Raw genomic sequence first — 17,499 nt, forward strand, 5'->3', positions numbered from 1 at the left:
GTTTGTAGAAGAGTCAGCCAGTACAATGCTTTCCTACTTACATACCATCAAGATAAACTTAGACAGTATGGAGCTGACACGGAGGCTTACCAAAGAGGGGCAGTGACGCTGATACGCGAAGTACCCTTCACCACACACCCTAAGGCGACATGTGGAGTATGGATTTAGACGTAGACGTAGGGAATTTAAACTATGGATTAAAGTCAGTCTGCTCTAAGGTACTTAAAATTTTGTCGCATGTTGTATGTAATAGTAATTGCGGAGTTGATGAATTAACCTTCTACAGATGAGCTCGACAGGTTTGTAACGCTTGCAGCAGACTGCTGAATCTGCATAGCGAGAAACATTTTCTCGCAGACACCGTGCTTAGCAGGTTCGTAACGCTTGAGACCAAGAGAATGGGATGTTGCGCTGCACTGTGGGAATGTCTTCAACAACTTGAACAGTTGCATCTTGGGAGTTCTGTGTAGCGTGGATGCTTGTATTTCAGCTGTTGGTAATTATTATAGACCTCGAAAAAACATATGATACCAACTTTACATGCATACTACGTGATGGAAGTGATTTTGAGTTTTATCTGGATAGTAAGGACAAAAAAATTGTGGTAAACATTCTTAGAATTTCTGAGCATGTTTTTCAAACGTTAGAATTCTGTCAAGTTACTTATTCACAAGCACTTTTTTTAGATAATAAATCCTGCAGTATTTTATGGAAAGAAGAGGAGTGTTTTCACTCTTGAGGATGGTGGAGAGACTGTCGCCTCTAGTCATACTACTAGGTAAAGTGACCAAGTTCGATAAAGGGGCCAAAGAAAGGTTTTGAGTGGACTGTCCCACAGTTAACCTTCTCTACAACGACTTGGAGGGGGGGGGAGGGAGGAGGAGTGGGTCTTTTATTCACTAACTGCATTATACAGCCTCAACATAAAATAGGCGAAGTACTGCCATCGGCTAGTTGTAATACCTTCAGATATTTATTCACTTCCTGATATGATGGTAGTAACTTTATGGATATTTCACAGGAGGCACTGTGACGCTTGCTACACCTAAAAAAATAAGCAGAGGCCACTGTCAGTTCGAAGCTGAAGTAGCTAATGCCCTGTACAAAATCAACGAGGACGCAAATGAGCAAAATGATTTTCAAATGAGGATACTGAACAAGCAAGGAAGTAGGAAACACGGAATGAACGAAAGCAAATTTCTGCCACGTAAGCAGGAGGTCCCAGGATAGAGTGCCGGTCGGGGGGGGCACATTTTTCAACTGTCCCCGTTGGTACATAGCAATGTCTGCAAGGAGCTAAAGGTCTGGATTCATTATAATTTAATTCCTCCAACAGTTGTTAGTCCAATGGTTGAAACTGGCCAATTGTATGTACGAACAGGTAGATGTGTTACGGTACATAGTAGTAAGAGGACTGGAAATTAGAAAATTTTATTAAAACTCACTCACGTGGCTACAAGCAACGTGTGGTCATGACAGAGGCAGAGAAAGAGCCAGTAAGTGGGTCAGGCCTCAGCACTTTACAACACCGCGGAGATATATATATCTCTCAGAAAAGAGCAGAGGACAAAACCAACGGAAAGTTGACATGCATATTCGTTAGCTCATAAGAGACGTCGAAAGAAACTGTACCTATTTCATAAGAACCAGTACCAGAGAACCCTATGCAGCAGTTAAGAGCCTGTTAAGCGAATATAGCACAGTAAGGACACACTCGGTCATTGCGAGTCGATGGCGGTCGATGGCGTTCACAGAAATAGCACTCGATTCCACGATTACTATACTATAGCGAATCTACGTCATAGATACTCCAAAACACTACGAACCAGCTGAAGGTGTACCTGAGGTGACCGTCTTCGCCCGTTCGCCGCCTACCACTGCTGGCAGAGGAGCTTGCTGACTGCCGACAACACCACATCGCGGAGTGCTGGACAGCACCGAACTTCCGCGCGGAAACTAGCAACTGGGCCTCGTTGGGTCTACGTTCCTGTTCAGCGCTTAGGTGCCTCTACCTGGCCCTTAGGGAAGAGATCGACCGACCACACGACTTGCGACGACAACACATCGCGGGTGGGTCATCAAGGGTCAACGTAGAACTTTGAATGGGATAAAGCACACTCCAGCTCCTAGTACGAGACCGTTCGTGTCGGACCACAGCCGCGCCGGCAGCTCCCCGCGGCCTGAGGTCTTGCACCCTTCGGCTGGACCCGCAGACGAGGACACAGCAGCCGGCAGCGGGAATCCAACACGCAGCTGACTGAGGCGTCGGCCTTAAGACCGATGTGGAACAAGACGACTGTAAAAACGGGTAATATATAACTGAACACAGTAAAACATTGACAATAGTCAGACGCTTCATAGGCACGCAACAACTATCCTGACTTCACGAAGAGGTGTGTCTCGTAGGCGCCTCTAGATGCAAGATACCAAGCTGCAGGGGCAGTCCATTATGTTTCAGCGAGTAGCCTAATGCTAATTTGTGAATTAAGAAAAAAGTAACTTTTCTGTACTTTTGTGAAGTATAAAAATTATGATGCTCAGCAGTTTCAAATTCTTAAACATGTTTCATATATCAGAAAAATACACGATACCAGTCCTCAAGAGCCGACATCACAGATGGTAGTGATGTTGGACGCTCAGAATGGAGCGAGGTGGACGTCCTGCCTCACCCCAAAGGTGTTTAATTGGGTTCAGGTCAGAACTCTGGGCAGGTCAGTTAATTTTCAGAATGTCATTGGCACCAAAACGTGTGAGAGGATGCTTTGTCATGGTGATATAACAAAGCGTTTTCTGAAGTGCGATACGGGAACACACCCTAACTTCGAAAATCACTCCGTACTCTACCACTACCTCCTCCTCACTTCATTGTCACCATTGCACGTGATGGCAGGCAACATTCTCCAGGCATTCGCTAAGCCTAAACCTTTCCACCGGATTGAAATACGGTATAGCGCGATTCAGAGCTCCAAATCACACTTTTCCCGGCCGTAGTGTAACAAGCGACGTCGCTCTTTACACCAGCTCAAGCGTGATTTAGAACTGACTACAGACGTGCGTGGCTTACACGGAGCTACTCGACTGTCGTGCCACCTACTTAAGTCCCTATGAACAGCCTCTGCGCTAGCTGGACTGCTAGTGGCACTTTGAAATTCACAACAGATTACTTCCGCGGTTTCGTGCGTTTTATTCATTTTTTTACAACCAACGTCTGCAATCCTCTATGGTTCCTGTTCGTCTGTACATCAGGTCAGCGTGGTCTGTTTAGCTGCGCTTATTCCTCCGCCTTCCACTTTACAATCACCACCAACAGTCGACTGGTAGGTTTTGATGGATTTTTTGTTTTAGTTTTAGGGCGCAAAACTGCTATGGTCATTAGCTCCCGGTCCGTGACTTAGGAAACAGTAAAAAACCGAAAATGGAAATCAGCAGCAATGGGAACGAAAGTCATAAAATTGGAGAAACTAAAAGCAGAAGGAAGGCTTAAAAATCCTCTACAGAAAGGGGTTGGTTGTCCCCAAAAAGAGCTTCAAATGACTGACGTCATTTCACTGGCACTAATAAATTCGAGAACGCGATCGGGTGAGCGCGTGTCATCTGCTAAAATCGACGATATATCAGGCGACAGCTGTAGACGGGAGCGTAACGGATTAAAATAGGGGCACTCAATTAAAAGGTGTCTTACCGTCCACTGCTGAGAGCAGTGGGGGAGGATCGCCGCTTAAAAGATGTCGATGGCTAAAAAGACAGTGCCCTATCCGGAGTCTAGTTAAAATTACCTCCTCCCGACGACGCGTTCGGGAGGAAGAGGTCCAAGCACAAGGAAGAGCTTTCACGTCCCGCAATAAATTTTTGAAGGGTTGAAATGTACCTACCGTATTTGTTAGTCGGGTGACATCCAATGACTGTAGCTGCGTTTAAAGTGACTGACCTCAGCTGACCGACTTGTTTTGCCTTTACTGCTTCCCTACTGACAACATCTTTTTGTAGTGGCTTTGCAACGGCCTTGGCGCAATGGTAACGCCGGTTCCCGTCGGATCAAAGTGAAGCGCTGTCGGGCTGGGCTAGCACTTGGATGGGTGACCATCCGGTCTGCCGCGCGCTGTTGGCAAGCGGGGTGCACTCAGCCATTGTGAGATTAACAGAGCTACTTGACAGAAGTAGCTGCTCCAGTCTTAAACTGACATACGGTCGGGAGAGCGGTGTGCTGACCACATGTCACTTCATACCTGCATTCAGTGTAGAGATGGGCAAAACTGTTCTTTTCAGAGATTGGATCAGAACTGTTCACTCCCTGAAATGAATTAGGTCTTTTTCATGACTCACCACTCATTTACAGTAGAAAATAAATGGAAGGCACATTGCCCTTTAAACATGGTTTATTCCAGTACTATACCTGTATTTTGATCTTGAACACAGATAATGAGTAAGAATTTTGTATTTTTTATTGAAATTTCCACGATATGACAAAGTTTTTGATTATTGATTTATTTTGCACTATCGTGGTTTTTTGGGTGATCGGAAAATTTCGTAACTTGAGATTTACATTAACAATATATTTGGCTATAATGTATTAAAATTTCATTAACCTCATACAAATATATCGCAAGCCATATATTTTTAAAGTGAACGTTTCCTTCCGACGACGCCTAAAATCGCAAAATATAAATTTGACTGTAAAACGAAAGTGCTGCATATAGCCTTACGCAGAATAAAACAATGAAAATATTGGTGAATCACATTTTGCGATACATTTATCGGTTCACTCGTAATTAAAGCGTAAATTCGAGTGTCCATAATAAAAATCCTATAGTAAGAGGAGTCATCAGGAACCTAATCTAATCAGTTTAAACAAATAAAAATAAAATAAAAACAATTGATGTATACATAACATAATAATGTAATATACATAGCGGTATTACTATGAAGAACAATATCCAGTATGGACGAACTCCGATGCAGAGGCGCTGAGTCGAGTAGGTCGAGCCGCGAGCTGTATTACTGCGTGAGCTGAGACCGCAGCGACCAGAGTGACACCTGAGTCGCTTTGCTCAACGCTCTGGCTAGAGTCGAGACGGTGGGGTGAGCGTTGAACGGGCGAGTTCCGAGGGTGGGGGGGGGAGCGGTGAACTCACCCGCTCCGAGACAAATCGTCCGTTCCCTTGCGAGCAGGTTGTTGCAAGTAGTTCCTATGTTATCCGCTAGGTGGCTCTGTCCTGTTGCTCGCATCAGCTGCCCAGAGGGCAGGACGTGCGACTGAAACGATCGCCGACAGAGTGCGACACTGCACGCGGCAGACGACACACAGAGACGGCACGGCATATGTGAAACACAAAATCCAATGGAGCACTGCACAATGCAGGCAGCCAAGGTAGAAGCAGGGCAGAGGCTGGCGCTGGCTGTGTTGTGTGGCGTGCACTGTGCTCTGACCAGCAGAGGCGCTGCTGATATGCTCCGTCTCTCTCTCTCTCTCTCTCTCTCTCTCTCTCTCTCTCCCGTGGGAAACGTTTGGAGCTACTGTTCTTTTTTTCTGAATCACTGATTGTTCACTCCTTTGAAAGATTCAACTCTATGAATTAGTTCAAGAGCGGATCCCCCATCTCTAATTCAGTGACGCCTGTGCGCTGAGGATGACACGGCGGCCGGTCGGTACCGTTGGGCCTTCATGGACTGTTCGGGCCGAGTTTAGTTAGTTTAGTTGCGCCTCTAGTGGCCAGCTGTGCACTACATAGAGGTATCCGGATACCGTCCGGCTATTGTGGCTCTATCATACAATTTAAACTAAATTAACGTTAGTGGGATACGCGAATAAGTTTCAGCTTCTGAAATTAACCTGCTCTATTGAAACTTTTTACTTTATCTAGTGTGGCTATACGAAGCAGTCAATGTGCCGTGCCATAAAATGCTACACAGAAATTCTATTACAGTATGCATGAAAGTCATGCAATGAAACATACTGCAAGGGTCATGTTGCATATTCGTCATTATGGATAAGGAAAATTGAAGATTGGGGGTGTTAGAGAAGTTTGTCTACATGATAAACTTCATCTGCGAGCGAGCAGTATGTCCTCAAATTTGTGCCGAAACTCGCTAGCTTGCGAGATGAGCCAGAAAACGGGCTCCTGAATAATAATTTGGTATAGTGAAATGATCAGCATAAAAATTGTTTGCCGGCTGCTTGTCATACCATCTAGACACATGCCATGCTTGTTCTGCATATCAGTTCGATACATACAAATTACATGCAAGTTAAACATATCATGCAGAAGAATGTTTATAGATTGGTATTCAAATTATGTATGTATGTATGTATGTATGTATGTATGTATGTGGGCGAACGACAAATGAAAATTTGTACCAAGGCCAGGATTCGAACCGGGGTCTCTTTCTCATTAGGCAGATACGCTAACCGCTACACCACACTGACTGCACCGACTGCGCTAACACGCCTCCTTTCTCAATACAAATTCCCATTCACGTCTCAGCCCACCTGGTATTGCCCTAAAATCAAACAGCACTGCACAGGTACTCCAACTGTACTGGAACACCACTTCAGCATCTAACTAAACAGGGATCCTGCTTCAGACCTAGGCGAAGGGGCTTTAATCAGATGAAGCTATACGGTTCAGATGATTTATGTAAGCAGACTGAAGTGACGAATGAGAATTTGTACCAAGGCTGGGATTCGAGTCCGGGGTCTCCTCTTTATTAGGCACATGCGTTAACCACTACACCACTCGGGCACGGTGGCTTTGCACCGCTGCACGGACTACCCTAGCACAATTCGTATTGCTGAGGGCGACGTGCTAGGGTAGAGAGTACAGTACTGTACAGCCCTGTGCCAGTGTGTTCATAGTCTCATTTGATTACGTACACATCGTTAATCTAACAAGGGAAACAGATTAGTTACCAGTTTCGGCCTTTGTTTCCAGTATTATAGTACCTGCATATTTGGCTTGAATAAGTGTTGCTCTACTTCCATGCGGCTCTGAATCGTTTTGCAGAAATCGAGGTTTGAAGTTTTATTAGCATGCTGTCTATACGAGAGCGCTAGTGGTCGAGTGACGTCGTTAGCGCAACCGGTAAGAAATACACTGAAGCAATTGCACATTGCTGTTTCAGAAGCCGACAAAATTGTCATCTCTCCCTGGTAGTGTACCTGTTGACCGCTCCTGTATTCGGGACTGTTTTGAAATACGCGTAGTTTGCGTCAATCTCCATTTATGAATGCTCCTTCCGTTTAAATATTAATGACGTGGATCTTCCTATATCATTACTTGTATCAAAAAATCAAATGTGCGTGCCAGAAACCAGCATTCGTAAATTGATCTTTGTTCAAGTCTGCACCGTGTCTTCTCATACTACAGTGAGAGATACCACTACAAACGCTGTCGTCCTACCAAAGACAACTAAGAATTTCGTGTGTAATAACTATATTTCAATAAATTTTTAATTGGGGAGGGGGGGGGGTCAGTGGAAGAAACGGCGAACTTTTAATTTATTCAGAATTTGTCTGTCGTGGGTTCAGATGCACTACATGCCGGCAACTAGTCGTTCCGTTTGAACTGCTAGAAAGTATATACAGGCTACCTACAAAGTTTTGCCTTACAATATTTGTTTTGTTTGAGAACAGTGCCCTGCCAAAGTGTCAACATAGCAGTCACGAAATCTGTAATCGGGTAAAGCAATAGGTGTTTAGTAAAGAGGTTAATGACTGCAGTCGTCCCTTTTTTGATGAGAGGGATGTAAATCTTGATTACGCACCAGGAAATGTTGAAAAAACCCTATGTGTGGTGTAGCTTTATATTGGGGCTAGTCTAACTCCAAAAGGTTTGCACATAGCATTTGTGAAAATGTGGAAGGAGTTCTTTAATGTTAGCAGTATACAAATTTGATCTACATCTGTACTACTATATACAGACAAGTGGTCCAACTTTTACCAAATATAAGGGTACAAGGTAGACTTCCTTCAAATTTTTTTTTACACGATACTCCAAAAAACATTAACTTGTGTAAATTTTTGAACAACATTGTACAGATTCTTTGTTATGATAAACCACAAGAAAAAGCATGCTGTGCAGTTAAAGTAGGTGGTTTAGATTTATTTCCTGCAGTCTATTTCAACTACGATATGAGGGAGTGTTAACCATCACACCGTTTCTCCCACACACAGGGCGTCTCCCGAATGTCGTCAGGAGCATTTTCTGATATTTCGACAGACATTTGCAATTTCGTTTTTGCAGAGAGTCGTTGGGTTCAGCCCAAACAAATACAGCTGATTATGTCTTTCAGGCGACGACCAGTGTCGACTGAAAGCGCCGGTTTGTTTACCGTTTCAAACAGTAATTTTTAAAGCGAATTTTTGGTTCTCTCAGATTAAACTAGTGCGAATTTGATTGGACTTCTGAAATTTTCCCCGGCGTGTTTCTTCTTCTAATAATTTCCGGTTATGCAGCCGGATCCCGTCGACATTCTGCCACGATATTTCGGCCCAGAGACGTCCGACCATCATCAGGTGAGTACACAACTACTGAAGAGCCCAGGTACATTTCGCTTGCGCGAGATTCGGCATAAATACCGCGACTGCACCTGGGCTCTTCCTCGAACATATCCGCATCCTCTACACCTCCCGCCGTCTTGAACCCCCTCACCCCCTGGTTGCTCCTCTCCTCTCCCATACCGAGCGAGGTGGCGCAGTGGTTAGCACACTGGACTCGCATTCGGGAGAACGATGGTTCAATCCCGTCTCCAGCCATCCTGATTTAGGTTTTCCGTGATTTCCCTAAATCGTTTCAGGAAAATGCCGGGATGGTTCCTTTGAAAGGGCACGGCCGATTTCCTTCCCAATCCTTCCCTAACCCGAGCTTGTGCTCCGTCTCTAATGACCTCGTTGTCGACGGGACGTTAAACACTAACCACCACCACCATCCTCTCCCATCCCCGCCCCCTGCCACGTCTTCACCGTTGTGTCCCCCCTACCCTCCATCTCTACACCCTACATCTCCTTTCCCAAGGTGGCTTCCATCAACTCCCCCTCCCGGACGATGCCCTCTCTCCCTCCATTTATCCCTCCTATCCACTCTGACCCTCACTCCCCCTCCTTTCCTCTGACCTTTCCCTGGGCTCCCTCTTCCCCCCTTCTGTCCTGTTTTCTCCCCACTAAACCTCTCCCTACCTCCCTTCTCCCCCCCCCCCCAAGTCCTTTTGTATTCCCCTCCTCTGCCTACCCCACTCCCTGTCGCATCTGTCCCCCACCCCTCTTATGGGTCCTCATCCTCCATCAGCTCCTTTCCCGGTTCCCCCCTTCGCTTTTACTCTCCTTTCCCCCTTTTTTTTGTTTTCCCATCTGTCCAGTTTCCCCCACCTGCTCTCGGCTGTGGTATGTCACATTTGCCAACTTTTTAGTGCAGTGTTCCAGTGACTATTCAGTGTTGTTCGTCTTTCTCGTGTTGCGAACAGAAACCATGCTGTCGCTAGGTGTGAATTTTATGTATTTTGCGAACAGAATCCAGACTGTGGCCGTGTTTTTTAACTGTCTGTCTTGTTTTACCTGTCTGCTTCGTATGTATTTTATTAGCATCATCATCCCTCTGTTCTTTGTTTTAAGTTCCACGATTTCTTTTCGCCATGTTACTCTTTAAGTCTCCGATTTTATCGCCTGTTTTTATTATTTATTCTCTTCATCTTTCTCACAAAGTCTGTAGGCTGAAGAGCGGCATACTAAGCTGCTGCCAGCCCGCCCCCTTCGGGGGGAATTGAAATTCAATAAAGAAAAAAAAATAAGACTAAAAACAGCCGACCAGTTGCAATGGATAAAGAAATCTTTACCTAGGTTTCGGCAGATTTAAATCTGTCTTCTTCAGAAGGCGGCAGTTTTACATAAAAATGGAATGAAGTATCATCGTCATTTTTACAAATATCTGCATAGATCCATTAGTCCGAATTAAAATATAGCCCTGAAAATAGGGTTTGTCATGTAAGCTCTGCTACATCCATGTACTAATTTTTATTTACATGACAAACCCTATTTTCAGGGCTATATTTTAATTCGGACTAATGGATCTATGCAGATATTTGTAAAAATGACGATGATACTTCATTCCATTTTTATGTAAAACTGCCGCCTTCTGAAGAAGACAGATTTAAATCTGCCGAAACCTAGGTAAAGATTTCTTTATCCATTGCAACTGGTCGGCTGTTTTTAGTCTTATTTTTTTTTCTTTATTGAATTTCAATTCCCCCCAAAGGGGGCGGGCTGGCAGCAGCTTAGTACGCCGCTCTTCAGCCTACAGACTTTGTGAGAAAGATGAAGAGAATAAATAATAAAAACAGGCGATAAAATCGGAGACTTAAAGAGTAACATGGCGAAAAGAAATCGTGGAACTTAAAATAAAGAACAGAGGGATGATTATGCTAATAAAATACATACGAAGCAGACAGGTAAAACAATAGACAGACAATTAAAAAACACGGCCACAGTCTGGATTCTGTTCGCAAAAGACATAAATTCACACCTAACGACAGCATGGTTTCTGTTCGCAACACGAGAAAGACGAACAACACTGAATAGTCACTGGAACACTGCACTAAAAAGTTGGCAAATGTGACATACCACAGCCGAGAGCAGGTGGGGGAAACTGGACAGATGATGGGAAAACAAAAAAGGGGGGAAAGGAGAGTAAAAGTGAAGGGGGGAACCGGGAAAGGAGCTGATGAGGGATGAGGACCCATAAGAGGGGTCGGGGGCAGACACGACAGGGAGTGGGGTAGGCAGAGGGGAATACAAAAGGACTTGGGGGGGGGGAAGGGAGGTAGGGAGAGGTTTAGTGGGGAGAAAACAGGACGGAAGGGGGGGGAGGAGGGAGCCCGGGGAAAGGACAGAGGAAAGGAGAGGGAGTGAGGATCAGAGTGGATAGGAGGATAAATGGAGGGAGAGAGGGTATCGTCCGGGAGGGGGAGTTGATGGAAGCCACCTTGGGAAAGGAGATGTAGGGTGTAGAGATGGAAGGGTAAGGGGGGGGGTGGGGATGGGAGAGGAGAGGAGCAACCAGGGGTGAGGGGGTTCAAGACGGCGGGAGGTGTAGAGGATGCGGATATGTTCGAATAAGAGCCCAGGTGCAGTCGCGGTATTTATGCCGAATCTCGCGCAAGCGAAATGTACCTGGGCTCTTCAGTAGTTGTGTACTTACCTGACGATGGCCGGACGTCTCTGGGCCGAAATATCGTGGCAGAATGTCGACGGGATCCGGCTGCATGCCCGGAAATTATTAGAAGATAGTGCGAATTTGTTTTCTCAATACGTATCACCAGGGACAGTAAAACTTTTAGGATACCCAGTGCTTCCGCAATGAAGCACTGCCCCGACCCGCACTGACTCATACCGCCCAGCACGCAGCGCTGCCGAGTCGCTCCTGGTTTGCTGTTCTTCTGCTTTACTGTCCCTACTGATACACACAGATAATAGGATAGACTAATTTGCGAGCGCTGTTGCTAATGGGCACGTACAATTCGGATTGATTAATAATTTTGTTTGTAACGGGAAACAAACCGACGTTTTCAGTTTACTCTGGTCGTCGTATCAAAGACGTGATGGGCAGTATTTGTTTGCGCTGGCTCTAGATACAGTCTGCGAAAACGAAAATGTAAATATCCGCCGAAAAAAGAGAAAATGCGCCTGACGGCTCTCAGGAGAGAGACCTGGTATATTCTCTCTCCTTACATATATTTTCAAACACAAAATCGTATACACAACAGTTTGCTGTATTTTTTTTTCTTTCTCGCTGCCTGTTTTACAGATGAAGGGGAAAGTTGTATATACGGCTTATATGCTTGCGATTAGATTATTACTGTGGGATATGAATTGTCCATAACCTTGTAATCCTACTCATTCGCAGATTAAAACTAGGCGGCAAGCTGTCACCGTCAGTGATCGATCAGCTGAAAATCTCTCCGTGACTTTAATTCTCCATCAATGTTTTGTTTGCAATAACGATAACAGGCAAGGCTCTAGGTCAGAGAAAGGGGTAAGAGGTAGATAAGGAAGGGGGAGGAAATTGACAGTGGGTTAGTGGATTTGGGGGGGGGGAGGGAGAATATGACCAGAAAGTTCGTGGGACACACATGGGCACGAGGATGGACAGAGAGGTGGGAAGAGGTTATGAACAAAGACAAAAGGGGGGGGAGGGACAAAACTGGGGGGGGGGGGCGGCGACAGGGGAGATTGGTAGAGAGAATAGGGGAAGGAGTTTAGGATGTATATCCAATTCTCATGTATGTTTAGCAATTGCGAAGCAATGAGGGGTTCGCTAGTGTAATACACACGTGTAAGTGAATGCCTGTAATGTTTCAGTCACTAGTTCGTTTTACCTTGTAAAAAAATCTAGAAGAAACGTATGATTGCGTACCCTTCCGTGGCCAGACCCAGTTGACAAAAGTTTCCTGTGCTACCGTGTAATAATGTAAAAAAATTTTATTGGTGAAATAAAGGTTCCAGGCACGGTTAGAAGTGAGACCCAGAAGAAGGCCATTGTAACCGTGGCCTAAATGTTGGTTTTATCCAGATTTTTACAATATGACGAGATACAATAATCTCAAAACTTTTACTATAAAGGGATATGTTTGTTTCGGCTCTCACGTTAAACATTGTGGGTCACGACTATTTTTATCTTGTTGCGTTTCTCTACAAACGTTAGTACATATTTACTTTTAGGAAGGAGCACAATCTACATCCACCGGAAGAAGTGTGGAAACCAGGTGACGTTGTCAATGAAGGTCAAGCGTCAAGCAAAGACTTTTTAGATTTTTCATTACAAAAGTGAGGCAGAGAGGTAGTTGCTACCTTTCTAGTGGTAGCAACAAAATATAATGGACGACAGTCTATCAACAAAACAAAAGTTGTTTATCACATACCTTCCATAAATCTTCACGGTTTAGAAAGTCTTCAAGTGAATAATGATGAAAAAACTGAAAAATTCGATATTGCATTACTAGGGTTGTGACTACACGAGACAAAAGCTCAGTTTCTTCTGGAGTTCTACACGTGTAAGAAGTTTTGATCCTCTAGTATTCTGTTTTCTAATGCAAAGGCAATCTACCACGAAAGATCGGAAGCACTTCGTTATTGAGCCAGTCACTTTAAAAATTGTTATTTCGTGAATAATACTCTTTCTTCTTTCCTATCTTTAGCGACTTCTGTCTACTAGTCTGATGTAAGATAGTAAAAAAAAAATCTACCTATTTGTTCTCAAATCTTTTGTAGGTACGTTCTGATGAGACTGTATCAACCAACAATAGCGGGACAACATTACAAATAACTCTAGTACTTATTAGCAATCTTCTTATTCATGTGACAGGTTACATAGGTTAAAAGTAGTCCAACAATTCGCAGAAGTTACAAATAATTCCATTTTGATATATGATACGCAGATTTAATCAAAAATACAGCACGCAATAACTAAAAGCTATGCTCTGTTGGGTTTTAGCACTTTCTTCCGCCGTCCTTTACAATTCACGTACGAATGTATTTATAATAATGTGTATTTTATCAAGACTATTATATCTCGACTAGACCTCGCCAGGGCTACACACTATGACCTACTTTTGGTCTTTTCCATAGAAATATGATTCCCTGTTCGAGCTAAGTGTTTGGCGCAACATTAGAAAAAAAATGCCTATACTCGAGAGCAACAGGCGTCTAGTCTGCCGAGTTAAACTGCTCTCGTATGATCAACATGATCATTAAGGCCTGAACTTCGGTTTGTCAATAATTCTTTACATTATACCAGAGCAGCATTTGTCACATGCGTGTGTACTACAACCGTGTGAAAGATGAGCAAAACCGGTAACCCGTTGCCTGTATGCATTCCTTGTAAGCACGTTCAGGAAATGACACTGTACCGACAAGAAGGGTAATAGACTGGAGGAACACGCGTACAATACTGTCTGCAGGATGGACACCGAAAAAGCGCGGCAAACATTAACGATTGCACGGAGCGTAAATTGTCACAGGTAACACTGCTGGGTGATAAACGTAGCCCTTGTGGATACTTACCGCGGAGGCTGTCGGTCTGCTAATCTGGTGCTAGTTTGGAGGAGAGGCAACGACTGACGGCTTGACCGATAGTCGCTCCTATATCTCTGGCAGCCGAGTCACGTGCTCGCTCGCCAATCTGTCCCATTTGCTCTCGTCACGTCTTCGCTCCGGACTGCGCCGTGCTCCATGTAACACACATCTGGGGTCCAAACAGCAGACCGCGAAAGAGCAATTCAGAAACTTAGCATTTAAAAACCCTTCTTCGCAGTAACATAGTATTACATTATCACCGAATGATCTCCTCGTTTTGTAATATTGCAGTAAGCATGATGTACTGTGCGCAGTAAACAGTAAAGGAAAAGGGAAGAGTAATTTGGACAAGGAATTAAATTTCTGGGAGAAGAAATAAAAAGTTTAAATCTAGTATAGGAAGAGCAAAAACGACAAGATACAGTCTTTTTATTTAATCGACGACTAGTTTCCAGTTACCAGAGACGTAAAGTTAAAATTACAATTTGTCCAATAAACAGTTGCAGTCCAATAAACGGTCGCAGGTTCGAATCCTGCCTCGGGCATGGATGTGTGTGATGTCCTTAGGTTAGTTAGGTTTAAGTAGTTCTAAGTTCTAGGCGACTGATGACCTCAGAAGTCGCATAGTGCTCAGAGCCAGAAATGAGTGCCTATTACAGGACATAGAGCATATTGTGCCAGGTTATATTTATCAAGACAGACAACACATTTTTCCGTAATAGCATGCGAACGTTAAGGCTGTACATGCTCTTACGCCAAAGTCAAGTTTTTCTATGAACAATAGCGGGATAAACATACATCTAATGGTCTGTTTCCTACGCGGCCACAAAAAAACTCGGGTAGTGGGCGCCCTATCATAACGCAGGGAATTTCTTTGTTGCACTTTGTAATCATTAAAAATAGAACAACTACTTGACTTGCACCACACTGCAGCTCCTTAAAATTTTTCAGAGCAGCAGGACATTTTGAAGCAATAAACAGTCCGCCCGCGGGAGGTTCGAGTCCTCCCTCGGGCATGGGTGTGTGTGTGTTGTCCTTAGTTTTAAGTTAGTATAAGTAGTGTGTAAGTCTAGTTTGGTCCCTTAGGAATTCACACACATTTGAACATTTTTGCAATAAATAGCAAACCACAGGGGCGCCACATGTGAGGCAGGAAAACAAAAGCCGTAGGCTGTAGCGACACATAACATCAACATCAACATTTTAAACCATAAAATAGTGCGGAAAGGAACCAAATCAGTAAGGCGTTAAAAATCATCATCACGTTTCGAATTAAATATCCTCGTAAACCATGAACAAACAACAGAATGTACAACTGGTTGGCTCTGAGCACTATGCGACTTAACTTCTGAGGTAATCAGTCGCCTAGAACTTAGAACTAATTAAACCTAACTAACCTAAGGACATCACACACATCCATGCCCGAGGCAGGATACGAACCTGCGACCGTAGCGGTCGCTCGACTCCAGACTGTAGCGCCTAGAACCGCACGGCCACTCCGGCCGGCGAATGTACAACTATTACAACTTTTATTAAATTAACACTCCATCGCTACACACAAAAGTTAAGACGAAAGGTTGTATCTTACACTGTCCCTAGGTTGGATTAAATAGCTATGTCATATTGTCATGCACTATTATGGGTCCTAGTATTTGGTATAACGTAAGACACAACCTAGCATTTCAACTTCTGTTTGCATCATTGAAGTGTCGATTTCTAAAAATAGTTTTTGTAGCTGCTAATTGATAGGACTGTTTTGTCTGTCTGGTACGTATATCGCGGTACAGGATCCTCTGTACCCTGTAATAGGCACTCAATTTCTGGAGCTGTTTATTGGACAAATTGTAATTCTAACATTCCGTCTCATAAGATGATTGGAAAATAAGTTCAGGTAAACAGAAGGCATCAAGTAAATAAAAAAACTGTATCTTGCAGCTTTGGCTCTTCCTATACCAAACTGGTTAACACGAGTTGCTGTCCCGTTATTAACCCAGTATGGTGGTAACCAATAAAAAGTAGAATATTTGCGAAAGCACTTTAATTCTGTCAGAGACGACCCAGCACTTAATTCAGTTGAACGTTACGTATAGTATCTTAAAAAAAGGTCGAGTGATGCTTATCAACAAAACTAAGACAATGCGACATACTCGAATTAATTCAGGCGTTGCTGAGGCGAATTACATAGGAAATGGTACGCTAAAAACAGTAAATAGGTATTGTTTTTTAGGCATCAAAATGACTAAGGTTGAAGTAGAAAAATCATAAATTGCAGACTGGCAACAGCAAGAAAAGAGTTTTTTTTAAAAAATATATGTATGTTTTAACATTTAATTATTACGTACTGTAAGATAAACACCACCGAGCGTTTTTTGGTCTGTATGTGACGGCTAATCTCGGGAAGTGCTACAGGGATTTCGATACGGGTTTCACTAGTCGATGGGCCGATTCACGAATAACGTCTGTGAGCATAATTTATTCCCGCTATGCGTGCGAAGCCCGGACGAGTCACTAGTATAAATTTAAGTATTAGGAGATCTTTTCTGATAGCATTTGTCGGCTGTAGAAATGAACCGTGGATGCTAACCGGTACAAATAAAAAGGGAACACACGCCTTTGAAATGTGGGGTAGATAATGAAAGTTACTAAATAGAATTCTGGGTAGGGGGGGCGGGGGATTTGGAAATTTGTGGTAAGGTCTTATGGGACCAAACTGCTGAGGTTATCGGTCCCTAAGTCTACACACTACTTAATCTAACTTAAACTAACTCATCACGCTAACTCATCTGCTGTAGACGAGTTATGCCTGAAAATGAGCATACTGCCTGACAGATGTTTAGTAGATGGGTTGGAAAGACTTTAAGCCATCAGTAATTCGAATAAAGTTGCAGTTCGGTCAAAACAGTAACAGATTTCTACGGACTACTGTCTACATGTCGTGGGTTAGTTGCGAAGTTGTCTGAACTAAATCGGTTTATGTTCTCAAGCTTTCATGCTTCGATCGCTAAATGAACAGAGAGCAGTACACGAATTACCACCTAGGTTAAGACCATAGTAAGGAAATGAAACCACCGTATCTCTCAACATTCACCTGAACTGGTTTATGGAAATTATGCGCAATTTAAGCCGTAATTATCGCACTGAGATTGGAACTCCAGTCCTTCCCTTAAGCGATTCGATTGCGGTTAGGCTTGGTAGCACCAGTCGTTCACAATGACAAATACCTACTAGCAATTTTCCTTTTTCACGTCATTGCATACGAGGGCCAATCAGTAAGAAAAGAAACACATCCAGAATGAGATTTTCACTCTGCGGCGGTATTGTGCGCTGCTGTGAAACTTCCTGGCAGATTAAAACTATGTGCCCGACCGAGACTCGAACTCGGGACCTTTGCCTTTCGCGGGCAAGTGCTCTGCCATCCGAGCTATCCAACCACGACTCAC

The 17,499-nt window shown here is 43.9% G+C and overlaps 1 protein-coding gene across 1 annotated transcript in view; it reads right to left on the reverse strand.

Annotated features, from left to right (window-relative positions):
* Positions 1-14,185, reverse strand: part of LOC126101015 (alpha-tocopherol transfer protein-like) — a 164,459-nt gene extending 150,274 nt beyond the window's left edge. The window contains exon 1 of the mRNA XM_049911683.1: positions 14,048-14,185. The gene's annotated coding sequence lies outside the window, so the exon portion shown is untranslated. The remainder of the gene's footprint in view (positions 1-14,047) is intronic.
* Between the last annotated feature and the right edge of the window lie 3,314 nt (positions 14,186-17,499).

Source organism: Schistocerca cancellata, chromosome 9 (assembly GCF_023864275.1).
Source record: "Schistocerca cancellata isolate TAMUIC-IGC-003103 chromosome 9, iqSchCanc2.1, whole genome shotgun sequence".
Classification (NCBI taxonomy): domain Eukaryota; kingdom Metazoa; phylum Arthropoda; class Insecta; order Orthoptera; family Acrididae; genus Schistocerca; species Schistocerca cancellata.